Genomic DNA, 15,085 nt, shown 5'->3' with positions numbered 1-15,085 from the left:
TCTTAAGAAGATGGCAGATCTGTTCAGGAGGTGGAAGAATGAGCTGAAAACAAAGTTTGTCGACAAAGAAAAGACACCAGAATTCACCGGGCGGTTTGAGAAGATCAGAGATCACCGGGACGCATTTGTGGCCCACAAGACATCAGACAAGAGTAAGAAGATGTCAGTGAAAAACAAGATAAAGTCTGCGAAGAAGGAGCATCACCATCGCACGGGGTCAGGTGGCTACCTCAAAGCCCGACCGTTGTGGGAAAAGGCTGAGAATGACTTGCTCGATAAAGGGGTCGAACCATAGACATTGAACTGGCCAGACCATTCAAGGACTTGGTTCTTCGGGGTTGGAGGAACCTTGGACCCTGAAACAGGGAAGTGTGTTTGGATGAACAAGCAACTGCGAATACCCGTCACGAAGATTCAGGAGTATATCGCCACAGCGCAGGAAGGGACGTTCGTTCCCGACAGAGAAAACGACGAGCTCACAATGGCCTTCGGGAATCCTGAGCACCCTGGACGGACACGAGGCACGCTAGGCTCCGTTCCGTGGAAGGCTGGGTTTCCGGACACAGGCGGTTACAAATGCCAGGAGAGGAGGAGGGCAGTGGAGCAGACCCAACTGCAGGCGCTGCACGCAAGGGCAAAAGCGCTAGAGGAACAAGAAGCAGTTCACAGCAAGCGACTTGCCGAAGCTACCCCACCATCTTAGCAAAAAAGCAGCATGGCTTCCATCGAGCTGCTTCAGGTGCCTGTCTTCACGGCTCCTGCTAGCTACCCCATGGATGCTATCATGGAGTCTCAACATTGCCACCTTATGAAACAATGGCAGAACTTCAAAGTCAAGGCGGCTCTCGGCTCTGTTGCACCTCCTGAACCCGGCGCAACTTTTCACTGCTGGCCAATTCCAGAAGGATATGCTAGGGTGATGGTGGATGAAATAACGGAGGGATTTGAGGAGCTCGAGCTTGACCACCCTACCGGTGAAGGGAAGACTCGGCTGGGTTCTGCTCCGGAGACTCCATGTCTATGGCGGAAGGAGCTCATCAACCTTCCGAACTGGATGCCTCCACCTCCTCCTCCGCCTCCTCCTTCGGTGAGTGATCAGGCGGGCACTCCACCTCCTTCTCTGGCGCATGGCGGCACTCCGCCTCCTTCTTCGCCTGCGTCGGCATGCCCGAGCAGCCCGCCTCCTTGTCCGCCTCGTCAGCAAGGGCGGAAGAGAGCCGCCGCCGCTCTGGCTGCTCCGCCTCGTAAGCAAGGAAAGAAGACAGCCGCAACCCCTCCGTCTACTCCGGCGTCTAGTAGTACATCCAGAGGCGGGAGGCAATTCAAATTCAGCCCATCTCTAAAGCCTCTAGAGAAGTTACCATACGAGAGGACCGTGGAGGAAAACGCGGAGATATGTCAAGCCCAAGTGAGGAAGTTCTTCGAAACGCAAAGATCTAAGAAACATCTGAAGAAAATATGCCCTAGAGGCAATAATAAAGTTATTATTTATTTCCTTATTTCATGATAAATGTTTATTATTCATGCTAGAATTGTATTAACCGGAAACATAATACATGTGTGAATACATAGACAAACATAATGTCACTAGTATGCCTCTACTTGACTAGCTCGTTGATCAAAGATGGTTATGTTTCCTAACAATAGATATGAGTTGTCATTTGATAAACGGGATCACATCATTAGAAGAATGATGTGATTGACTTGACCCATTCCGTTAGCTTAGCACTTGATCGTTTTAGTTTACTGTTGTTGCTTTCTTCATGACTTATACACGTTCCTATGACTATGAGATTATGCAACTCCCGTTACCGGAGGAACACTTTGTGTGCTACCAAACGTCACAACGTAACTGGGTGATTATAAAGGTGCTCTACAGGTGTCTCCGATGGTACTTGTTGAGTTGGCATAGATCAAGATTAGGATTTGTCACTCCGTTTGTCGGAGAGGTATCTCTCGGCCCTCTCGGTAATGCACATCACTATAAGCCTTGCAAGCAATGTGACTAATGAGTTAGTTGCTGGATGTTGCATTACGAAATGAATAAAGAGACTTGCCGGTAACGAGATTGAACTAGGTATTAAGATACCGACGATCGAATCTCGGGCAAGTAACATACCAATGACAAAGGGAACAACGTATGTTGTTATGTGGTTTAACCGATAAAGATCTTCGTAGAATATGTAGGAACAAATATGAGCATCCAGGTTCCGCTATTGGTTATTGACCGGAGACATGTCTCGGTCATGTCTACATAGTTCTTGAACCCGTAGGGTCTGCACGCTTAAAGTTCTGTGACGATCGGTATTATGAGTTTTGTGTTTTGATGTACCAAAGGTAGTTCGGAGTCCTGGATATGATCACTAACATGATGAAGAGTCTCGAAATGGTCGATACGTAAAGATCGATATATTGGATGACTATGTTCAAATACCGGAAGTGTTTCGGAAGGTTTTGGACATTTACCAGAGTACCGGGGGATTACCGGAACCCCCCGGGGAGTATATTGGGCCTAATGGGCCTTGGTGAGAGAAGAGGAGGGGCGGCCAAGGGCAGCCACACGCCCCCTCCCCCTCTAGTCCGAATTGGACAAGGAGGGGGGCGGCGCCCCCTTACTTATCTTCCTCTCTCCCTTCCTTCTCCTCTCCTACTCCAACTAGGAAAAGAGGGAGTCCTACTCCCGGTGGGAGTAGGACTCCCCCCTTGGCGCGCCCTCCTCCTTGGCCGGCTGCCTCCCCCTAGCTCCTTTATATACGGGGGCAGGGGCACCCCATGGACACAAAAATTGATCTGCTGATCTCTTAGCCATGTGCGGTGCCCCCCTCCACCATAATCCACGTCAGTTATATCGTAGCGGTGCTTAGGCGAAGCCCTGCGTCAGTAGCTTCATCAACATCGTCACCACGTCGTCGTGCTGATGAAACTCTTCCCTGAGCTCTACTGGATCGTGAGTTCACGGGACGTCACCGAGCTGAACGTGTGCTGAACGCGGAGGTGCTGTATGTTCGGTGCTGAGGATCGGTCAATCGTGAAGACGTATGACTACATCAACCGTGTTTTTATAATGCTTCCGCTTAACGGTCTACGAGGGTACGTGGACGACACTCTCCCCTCTCGTTGCTATGCATCACCATGATATTGCATCTACGTAGGAATTTTTTTGAAATTACTACGTTCCCCAACAGTGGTATCAGAGCCAGGTTTATGCGTAGATGTTATATGCACGAGTAGAACACAAACAGTTGTGGGCGATACAAGTCATACTGCTTACCAGCATGTCATACTTTGGTTCGGCGGTATTGTTGGATGAAGTGGCCCGGACCGACATTACGCGTATGCTTACGCGATACTGGTTCTACCGACGTGCTTTGCACACAGGTGGCTGGCGGGTGTCAGTTTCTCCAACTTTAGTTGAACCAAGTGTGGCTACGCCCGGTCCTTGAGAAGGTTAAAACAACACTAACTTGACGAACTATCGTTGTGGTTTTGATGCGTAGGTAAGAACGGTTCTTGCTCAGCCCGTAGCAGCCACGTAAAACTTGCAACAACAAAGTAGAGGACGTCTAACTTGTTTTTGCAGGGCATGTTGTGATGTGATATGGTCAAGACATGATGCTATATTTATTATATGAGATGATCATGTTTTGTAACGGAGTAATCGGCAACTGGCAGGAGCCATATGGTTGTCGCTTTATTGTATGCAATGAAATCGCCCTGTAATTGCTTTACTTTATCACTAAGCGGTAGCGATAGTCGTAGAAGCAATAGATGGCGAGACGAAAATGATGCTACGATGGAGATCAAGGTGTCGCACCGGTGACGATGGTGATCATGACGGTGCTTTGGAGATGGAGATCAAAGGCACAAGATGATGATGGCCATATCATATCACTTATATTGATTGCATGTGATGTTTATCCTTTATGCATCTTATTCTGCTTTGTTTGACAATAACATTATAAGATGATATCTCACTAAATTTCAAGGTAAAAGTGTTCTCCCTGAGTATGCACCGTTGCCAAAGTTCGTCGTGCCGAGACACCACATGATGATCGGGTGTGATAAGCTCAACGTTCATCTACAACGGGTGCAAGACAGTTTTACACACGCAGAATACTCGTGTTAAACTTGACAAGCCTAGCATATGCAGATATGGCCTCGGAACACTGAGACCAAAAGGTCGAGCGTGAATCATATAGTAGATATGATCAACATAGTGATGTTCACCATTGAAAACTACTCCATTTCACGTGATGATCGGTTATGGTTTAGTTTATATGGATCACGTGATCACTTAGATGATTAGAGGGATGTCTATCTAAGTAGGAGTTCTCAAGTAATATGATTAGTTGAACTTAAATTATCATGAACTTAGTACCTGATAGTATTTTGCGTGTCTATGTTATTATAGATAGATGGCCCATGCTGTTGTTTCGTTGAATTTTAATGCGTACTTGAGAAAGCAAAGTTGAAAGATGATGGTAGCAATTGCATGGATTGGGTCCATAACTTGAGGATTATCCTCATTGCCGCACAGAAGAATTACGTCCTGGAAGCACCGCTAGGTGCCAAACCCGCTGCAGGTGCAACGCCAGATGTTATGAACATCTGGCAGATCAAAGCTGATGACTACTCAATAGTTCAGCGTGCCATGCTTTACGGTTTAGAACCGGGACTTCAACGACTTTTTGAACGTCATGGAGCATATGAGATGTTCCAGGAGTTGAAGTTAATATTTCAAGCAAATGCCCGGATTGAGAGATATGAAGTCTCCAATAAGTTCTACAGCTGCAAGATGGAGGAGAATAGTTCTGTCAGTGAACATATACTCAGAATCTCTGGGTACCATAATCACTTGACTCCTCTGGGAGTTAATCTTCCGGTTGATAGTTTCATTGACAGAGTTCTTCAATCACTGCCACCAAGCTACAAGAGCTTCATGATGAACTATAATATGCAAGGGATGGATAAGACGATCCCCGAGCTCTTCGCAATGCTAAAGGCTGTGGAGGTAGAAATCAAGAAGGAGCATCAAGTGTTGATGGTCAACAAGACCACCAGTTTCAAGAAAAAGGGTAAAGGGAAAAAGAAAGGGAACTTCAAGAAGAACGGCAAACAAGTTGCTACTCAAGAGAAGAAACCCAAGTCTGGACCTAAGCCTGAGACTGAGTGCTTCTACTGCAAAGGGACTGGTCACTGGAAGCGGAACTGCCCCAAGTATTTGGCGGATGAGAAGGATGGCAAGGTGAACAAAGGTATATGTGATATACATGTTATTGATGTGTAACTTACTAGAGCTCGCAGTAGCACCTGGGTATTTGATACTGGTTCTGTTGCTAATATTTGCAACTCGAAACAGGGACTACAGATTAAGAGAAGACTGGCTAAGGACGAGGTGACGATGCGCGTGGGAAATGGTTCCAAAGTTGATGTGATCGCCGTCGGCACGCTACCTCTACATCTACCTTCGGGATTAGTTTTAGACCTAAATAATTGTTATTTGGTGCCAGTGTTAAGCATGAACATTATATCTGGATCTTGTTTGATGCGAGTCGGTTATTCATTTAAATCTGAGTATAATGGTTGTTCTATTTCTATGAGTAACATCTTTTATAGTCATGCACCCTTGAAGAGTGGTCTATTTGTATTGAATCTCGATAGTAGTGATACACATATTCATAACGTTGAAGCCAAAAGATGTAGAGTTGATAATGATAGTGCAACTTATTTGTGGCACTGCCGTTTGGGTCATATTGGTGTAAAGCGCATGAAGAAACTCCATACTGATGGACTTCTGGAATCACTTGATTATGAATCACTTGGTACTTGCGAACCATGCCTCATGGGCAAGATGACTAAAACGCCATTCTCCGGAACAATGGAGCGAGCAACAGATTTTTTGGAAATCATACATACTGATGTATGTGGTCCAATGAATATTGAGGTTCGTGGCGGGTATCGTTATTTTCTCACCTTCACAGATGATTTGAGCAGATATGGGTATATCTACTTAATAAAACATAAGTCTGAAACATTTGAAAAGTTCAAAGAATTTCAGAGTGAAGTGGAAAATCATCGTAACAAGAAAATAAAGTTTCTACGGTCTGATCGTGGAGGAGAATATTTGAGTTACAAGTTTGGTCTACATTTGAAACAATGTGGAATAGTTTCACAACTCACGCCACCTGTAACACCACAGCGTAATGGTGTGTCCGAACGTCATAATCGTACTTTACTAGATATGGTGCAATCTATGATGTCTCTTACTGATTTACCGCTATCATTTTGAGGTTATGCTTTACAGACGGATGCATTCACATTAAATAGGGCACCATCGAAATCCATTGAGACGACGCCTTATGAACTGTGGTTTGGCAAGAAACCAAAGTTGTCATTTCTTAAAGTTTGGGGCTGCGATGCTTATGTGAAAAAGCTTCAACCTGATAAGCTCGAACCCAAATCGGAGAAATGTGTCTTCATAGGATACCCAAAGGAGACTGTTGGGTACACCTTCTATCACAGATCCGAAGGCAAGACATTTGTTGCTAAGAATAGATCCTTTCTAGAGAAGGAGTTTCTCTCGAAAGAAGTGAGTGGGAGGAAAGTAGAACTTGATGAGGTAACTGTACCTGCTCCCTTATTGGAGAGTAGTTCATCACAGAAACCGGTTCCTGTGACATCTACACCAATTAGTGAGGAAGCTAATGATGATGATCATGAAACTTCAGATCAAGTTGCTACTGAACCTCGAAGGTCAACCAGAGTAAGATCCGCACCAGAGTGGTACGGTAATCCTGTTCTGGAGGTCATGTTACTTGACCATGACGAGCCTACGAACTATGAGGAAGCGATGATGAGCCCAGATTTCGCAAAATGGCTTGAAGCCATGAAATCTGAGATGGGATCCATGTATGAGAACAAAGTATGGACTTTGGTTGACTTGCTCGATGATCGGCAAGCCATCGAGAATAAATGGATCTTCAAGAAGAAGACTGACGCTGACGGTAACGTTACTGTCTACAAAGCTCGACTTGTCGCGAAAGGTTTTCGACAAGTTCAAGGAGTTGACTACGATGAGACCTTCTCACACGTAGCGATACTTAAGTCCGTCCAAATCATGTTAGCAATTGTCGCATTTTATGATTATGAAATTTGGCAAATGGATGTAAAGACCGCATTCCTGAATGGATTTCTGGAAGAGGAGTTGCATATGATGCAACCTGAAGGTTTTATCGATCCAAAGGGTACTAACAAAGTGTGCAAGCTCCAGCGATCCATTTATGGACTGGTGCAAGCCTCTCGGAGTTGGCATAAACATTTTGATAGTGTGATCAAAGCATATGGTTTTATACAGACTTATGGAGAAGCCTGCATTTACAAGAAAGTGAGTGGGAGCTCTGTAGCATTTGTAATATTATATGTAGATGACATATTGTTGGTTGGAAATGATATAGAATTTCTGGATAGCATAAAAGGATACTTGAACAAGAGTTTTTCAATGAAAGACCTCGGTGAAGCTGCTTATATATTGGGCATAAAGATCTATAGAGATAGATCAAGACGCTTAATTGGACTTTCACAAAGAACATACCTTGATAAAGTTTTGAAGAAGTTCAAAATGGATCAAGCTAAGAAAGGGTTCTTACCTATGTTACAAGGTGTGAAGTTGAGTTAGACTCAATGCCCGACCACTGCAGAAGATAGAGAGAAAATGAAAAGTGTTACCTATGCTTCAGCCATAGGCTCTATCATGTATGCAATGCTGTGTACCAGACCTGATGTGTGCCTTGCTATTAGTTTAGCAGGTAGGTACCAAAGTAATCCAGGAGTGGATCACTGGATAGCGGTCAAGAACATCCCGAAGTACCTAAAGAGGACTAAGGATATGTTTCTCGTTTATGGAGGTGACAAAGAGCTCGTCGTAAATGGTTACGTCGATGCAAGCTTTGACACTCATCCGGGCGATTCTAAATCGCAAACCGGATACATGTTTATATTGAACGGTGGAGCTGTCAGTTGGTGCAGTTCTAAACAAAGCGTCGTGGCGGGATCTACATGTGAAGCGGAGTACATAGCTGCTTCAGAAGCAGCAAATGAAGGAGTCTGGATGAAGGAGTTCATATCCGATCTAGGTGTCATACCTAGTGCATCGGGTCCAATGAAAATCTTTTGTGACAATACTGGTGCAATTGCCTTGGCAAAGGAATCCAGATTTCACAAGAGAACCAAGCACATCAAGAGACGCTTCAATTCCATTCGGGATCAAGTCCAAGTGGGAGACATAGAGATTTGCAAGATACATACAGATCTGAATGTTGCAGACCCGTTGACTAAGCCTCTCTCACGAGCAAAACATGATCAGCACCAAGGCTCCATCGGTGTTAGAATCATTACTGTGTAATCTAGATTATTGACTCTAATGCAAGTGGGAGACTGAAGGAAATATGCCCTAGAGGCAATAATAAAGTTATTATTTATTTCCTTATTTCATGATAAATGTTTATTATTCATGCTAGAATTGTATTAACCGGAAACATAATACATGTGTGAATACATAGACAAACATAGTGTCACTAGTATGCCTCTACTTGACTAGATCGTTGATCAAAGATGGTTATGTTTCCTAACCATAGACATGGGTTGGCATTTGATAAACGAGATCACATCATTAGAAGAATGATGTTTTTGACTTGACCCATTCCGTTAGCTTAGCACTTGATCGTTTTAGTTTACTGCTATTGCTTTCTTCATGACTTATACATGTTCCTATGACTATGAGATTATGCAACTCCCGATTACCGGAGCAACACTTTGTGTGCTACCAAACATCACAACGTAACTGGGTTATTATAAAGGTGCTCTACAGGTGTCTCCGATGGTACTTGTTGAGTTGGCATAGATCAAGATTAGGATTTGTCACTCCGTTTGTCGGGGAGGTATCTCCGGGCCCTCTCGGTAATGCACATCACTATAAGCCTTGCAAGCAATGTGACTAATGAGTTAGTTGCTGGATGTTGCATTACGGAACGAATAAATAGACTTAACGAGATTGAACTAGGTATTAAGATACCAACGATCGAATCTCGGGCAACTAACATACCGATGACAAACGGAACAATGTATGTTGTTATGCGGTTTGACCGATAAAAGATCTTCGTAGAATATGTAGGAACCAATACGAGCATCCAGGTTCTGCTATTGGTTATTGACCGGAGACATGTATCGGTCATGTCTACATAGTTCTCCAACCCGTAGGGTCCACACGCTTAAAGTTCCGTGACGATCGGCATTATGAGTTTTGTGTTTTGATGTACCGAATGTAGTTCGGAGTCCCGGATATGATCACGGACATGACGAGGAGTCTCTAAATGGCCGAGACGTAAAGATCGATATATTGGATGACTATGTTCAGACACCAGAAGTGTTTCGGGAGGTTTCGGACATTAACCGGAGTATCGGGGGATTACCGGAACCCCCCGGGGAGTATATTGGGCCTAATGGGCCTTAGTGAGAGAAGAGGAGGGGCGGCCAAGGGCAGCCGCGCGCCCCCTCCCCCTCTAGTCCGAATTGGATAAGGAGGGGGGCGGCGCCCCCTTTCCTTCTCTTCCTCTCTCCCTTCCTTCTCCTCTCCTACTCCAACTAGGAAAAGAGGGAGTCCTACTCCCAGTGGGAGTAAGACTCCCCCCTTGGCGCGCCCTCCTCCTTGGCCGGCCGCCTCCCCCTAGCTCCTTTATATACGGGGGCAGGGGGCACCCCATGGACACAAGAATTGATCTGTTGATCTCTTAGTCATGTGTGGTGCCCCCCTTCACCATAATCCACCTCGGTTATATCGTAGCGGTGCTTAGGCGAAGCCCTGCATCGGTAGCTTCATCAACATCGTCACCACGCTGTCGTGCTGATGAAACTCTTCCCCGAGCTCTACTGGATCGTGAGTTCGCGGGACGTCACCGAGCTGAACGTGTGCTGAACGCGGAGGTGCCATACGTTCGGTGCTGAGGATAGGTCGATCGTGAAGACGTACGACTACATCAACCGCATTGTTATGACGCTTCCGCTTAACGCTCTACGAGGGTATGTGGACGACACTCTCCCCTCTCGTTGATGTGCATCACCATGATCTTGCATGTACGTAGGATTTTTTTTGAAATTACTACATTCCCCAACAACATCCACCTCCGGAGGAGAAGATAGATCCGGTGAAAGCAAAGGGCACTATCGAAGCCCTCAAGAAACCACCACCGTCTCCGCCGAAAACCAACTATGGGCGCATTATTGAAAGGTCATATATCGAAGCGGAGCGGTCGGGAAGTACTATCAGTGATGAAAGGTTAGCAGAATGATGATCTGGGAAAAAAATTGCCCAGCTCGGCGAACAAGCGAACCAATCGTCCCCCCCGGTCAAGGTATCTAGCGATATCGTCGCTAATCATCCAGTGATTTTGCCCGGTACCAATCTTGGAGATTACCTGCCCGAAGATGCACATTATGATACAATGGAGGTGGACAAACACAAATACCAGTACGGGAAGCCTCTCATCAAAGATGGAAGTCCTATGACAACGATGATGCGAAGATTCCAAGATTGGTACATGAAAACATGCGGAGAGTCTGGGGGGAAGGATACTTTGACGCTAAGAGTTAAAGAGGAGCATGACCTCGTTGGAATTGAACTATTGTCTGTTCCATTTGAGGAGTTCTTTCGGTTGTTCAATCAAAAGGCCCTTGCCTCGATAAATTAACGGTCACTTGCTACTGCCTGTAAGTACTACTTCTGTCATTAAGTGTCTATATATATAGCTCAACTCTTTCATTGCATGTATATATAATTATCCTCACTATATTATGCAGATTGAAGATCGTCGAATGCAGAAAAGAAGAAATCTATGATATTGGGTTCATTAACACAAATCTCATAGATGAATATACGGTTAAATTTGATGCCAAATAAACCGAGGCCAACTTGCTACAATCGTTGCTTCAAAATCAAAACAAAGATAAAATACTCTTTCCTTACAACTTCAAGTGAGTGTTACTGTCTTGTGCATATTCGGTTTCCCTTATTACTCGAGGTTATAGTAATGTAATTGATGAGTTATGCATGCATGCGCAGGTTCCACTATATTCTCCTAGAGATTAAGCTTGAGCAGGGACTAGTAACCGTCTTAGACTCGAGACGAAAATCTCCCGAGGACTATGCGTACATGACTAAAATTCTCGAGAAGTAAGTTCAATCGATCATTATCGCACCATATCGGAAACTTTGTTCATTTCCTGATATCAAGTAATTGTTTTCTTTGTCTTGCAGGGTTTAGAAAGTATTCACCGCATAAGCTCCGGGACTGCCGGGGGAGCTACGATAGACATACCCGAAAGTAAGTAGTACTAGCTAGCTAGTTCCGCGCATCTCGATCCCGTTGATTCTAGCTACTTTCATCAATACCATTTATAATGCTTCATTATCAGTTTGATTGACCTCTATTTCTCGTAAAATGCTTGTGGCAGGAACCCGGGAATGATTACTGTGGATACTACGTTTGCGAGTTCATCTACAATGCGACTTGCAAAAAAAAACCGGGGCTACTCTAAAAGACAATTTGATGTGCGTAAGCAATAATATTCACAATTTCATTTTATTACCATCATTTGTGTTAAGTTTCATTCATATATATGTATTGACCCCCTTCTTCAAATTAGATGTCGCAGATGCGGGATGAACTCCTACCACAAGATCACATCAAAGCAATTCAAGAGGAATTGGTGGGATTCTTTCTTGACCACATCATCAATAAAGCCGGAGAATACTGCTACCTCTTGAGCATGCGTTGGTTTTCCCTTGAAGAGGAAAGGGTGATGCAGCAATGTAGCGTAAGTATTTCCCTCGGTTTTTGAGAACCAAGGTATCAATCCAGTAGGAGACTACACGCAAGTCACCTAGTACCTGCACAAACAAGAACCTCGCAACCAACACGATAAAGGGGTTGTCAATCCCTTCACGGTCACTTACGAAAGTGAGATCTGATAGAGATAATAAGATAAATATTTTTGGTATTTTTGTTGTATAGATTGAAAAGTAAAGATTGCAAAATAAATAATAAACTAGAATTGTAGATCGGAAACTTATATGATGTAAAGTAGACCCGGGGGCCATAGGTTTCACTAGTGGCTTCTCTCAAGATAGCATATATTACGGTGGGTGAACAAATTACTGCCGAGCAATTGATAGAAAAGCGCATGGTTATGATGATATCTAGGCATGATCATGAACATAGGCATCACGTCTGTGTCAATTAGACCGAAACGATTCTGCATCTACTACTATTACTCCACACATCGATCGCTATCCAGCATGCATCTAGAGTATTAAGTTCATAAGAACAGAGTAACGCATTAGGCAAGATGACATGATGTAGAGGGATAAACTCAAGCAATATGATACCCATCTTTTTATCCTCGATGGCAACAATACAATACATGTCGGTTCCCTTTCTATCACTGGGATCGAGCACCGCAAGATTGAACCCAAAGCTAAGCACTTCTCCCATTGCAAGAAAGATCAATCTAGTAGGCAAAACCAAACTGATAATTAGAAGAGATTTGCAAAGATATCAAATCATGCATATAAGAATTCAGAGAAGAATCAAATATTGTTCATAGATAATCTTAATCATAAACCCACAATTCATTGGATCTCAGCAAACACACCGCAAAAAGAATTACATCGAATAGATCTCCAACAACATCAAGGAGAACTTTGTATTGAGATCCAAAGAGAGAGAAGAAACCATCTAGCTAATAACTATGGACCAAAAGGTTTGTGGTAAACTACTCACACATCATCAGAGAGGCTATGGTGTTGATGTAGAAGCCCTCCGTAATCGAATCCCCCTCCGGCAGATCACCGAAAAAGGTCCCCAGATGGGATCTCACGGGTACAGAAGGTTGCGGGGGTGGAAAAGTGGTTTCGTGGCTCCCCTAGATGTTTTCAGGGTATAAGAGTATATATAGGCGAAAGAAGTAGGTCGGTGGAGCTACGAGGGGACCACGAGGGTGGGGGCGCGCTTGCCCCCCTGGGCGCGCCGCCCTACCTCGTGGCCGCCTCGCTGCTTCCTTGACGTCCACTCCAAGTCCCCTGGATCACATTTGTTCCAAAAAAGATCCTCGCGAAGGTTTCATTCCGTTTGGATTCCGTTTGATATTCCTTTTCTGCGAAACACTGAAATAGGCAAAAAAACAGCAATTTGCACTGGTCTTTCGGTTAGGTTAGTCCCAAAAATAATATAAAAGTGCATAATAAAGCCCATAAACATCCAAAACAGATAATATAATAGCATGAAACAATCAAAATTATAGATACGTTGGAGATGTATCAAGCATCCCCAAGCTTAATTCCTGCTCGTCCTCAAGTAGGTAAATGATAAAAACAGAATTTTTGATGTGGAATGCTACCTAACATAATTTTCAATGTATTTCTCTTTATTGCGGCATGAATGTTTAGATCCGAAAGATTCCAGACATAAGTTTAATATTGACATAAAAATAATAATACTTCAAGCAATTCTAACCAAGCAATCATGTCTTATCAAAATAACATAGCCAAAGAAAGCTTATCCCTACAAAGTCATATAGTTTGGCCATGCTTCATTTTCGTCACACAAAATGCTCCCATCATGCACAACCCCGATGACAAGCCAAGCAGTTGTGTCATACTTAGTCTTTTCAAACTCTTTCAACTCTCACGCAATATATGAGCGCGAGCCATGGATATAGCACCATGGGTGGAATAGAATATGATGATGGAGGTTGTGTGAGAAGACAAAAAGGGAGAAAGTCTCACGTTGACGTGGCTAATCAACGGGTTATGGAGATGCCCATCAATTGATGTCAATGCAAGGAGTAGGGATTGCCATGCAATGGATGCACTAGAGCTATGAATATATGAAAGCTCAACAAAAGTAACTAAGTGGGTGTGCATCCAACTTGCTTGCTCATGAAGACCTAGGGCATTTGAAGAAGCCCATTGTTGGAATATACAAGCCAAGTTCTATAATGAAAAATTCCCACTAGTATATGAAAGTGACAACATAAGAGACTCTTTATCATGAAGATCATGGTGCTACTTTGAACCACATATGTGGAAAAAGGATAGTAACATTGCCCCTTCTCTCTTTTTCTCTCATTTTTTTCGGGCCACTTTTTTTATGGACTTTCTATTTTTTTTTCTTTTTTTCCGAAGAACTTTCCTCACATGGGACAATGCTCTAATAATGAAAATCATCACACTTTTATTTACTTTACAACTCAAGAATTACAACTCGATACTTAGAACAAAATATGACTCTATGTGAATGCCTCCGGCGGTGTACTGGGATATGCAATGAATCAAGAGTGACATGTATGAAAGAATTATGAAGGTGTCTTTGCCACAAATACGATGTCAACTACATGATCATGCAAGGCAATATAACAATGATGGAGCGTGTCATAATAAACGGAACGGTGGAAAGTTGCATGGCAATATATCTCGGAATGGCTATGGGAATGCCATAATAGGTAGGTATGGTGGCTGTTTTGAGGAATATATAAGGAGGCTTATGTGTGATAGAGCATATCATATCACGTGGTTTGGATGAACCGGCGAAGTTTGCACCAACTCTCGAGGTGAGAAAGGGCAATGCACGGTAGCGAAGAGGCTAGCAATGATGGAAGTGTGAGAGTGCGTATAATCCATGGACTCAACATTAGTCATAAAGAACTCATATACTTATTGCAAAAATCTACAAGTCATCAAAACCAAGCACTACGCGCATGCTCCTAGGGGGATAGATTGGTAGGAAAAGACCATCGCTCGTCCCCGACCGCCACTCATAAGGAAAGCAATCAAAGAACACCCCATGCTTCAAATTTGTCACACAACTTTACCGTGTGTGCATGCTATGGGACTTGCCAACTTAAACACAAGTATTTCTCAATTCCATAATTTCTCAACTAGCTCAACTTTAATATTACCACCCTTATATCTCAAAACAACTATCAAGAATCGAACTTCTCATAACATTTAATGCACTCTATATGTAAGTTTTTA

Source organism: Triticum urartu, chromosome 3, assembly GCF_003073215.2.
Source record: "Triticum urartu cultivar G1812 chromosome 3, Tu2.1, whole genome shotgun sequence".
Classification (NCBI taxonomy): Eukaryota; Viridiplantae; Streptophyta; class Magnoliopsida; order Poales; family Poaceae; genus Triticum; species Triticum urartu.
This window is presented reverse-complemented; position numbering follows the sequence as displayed.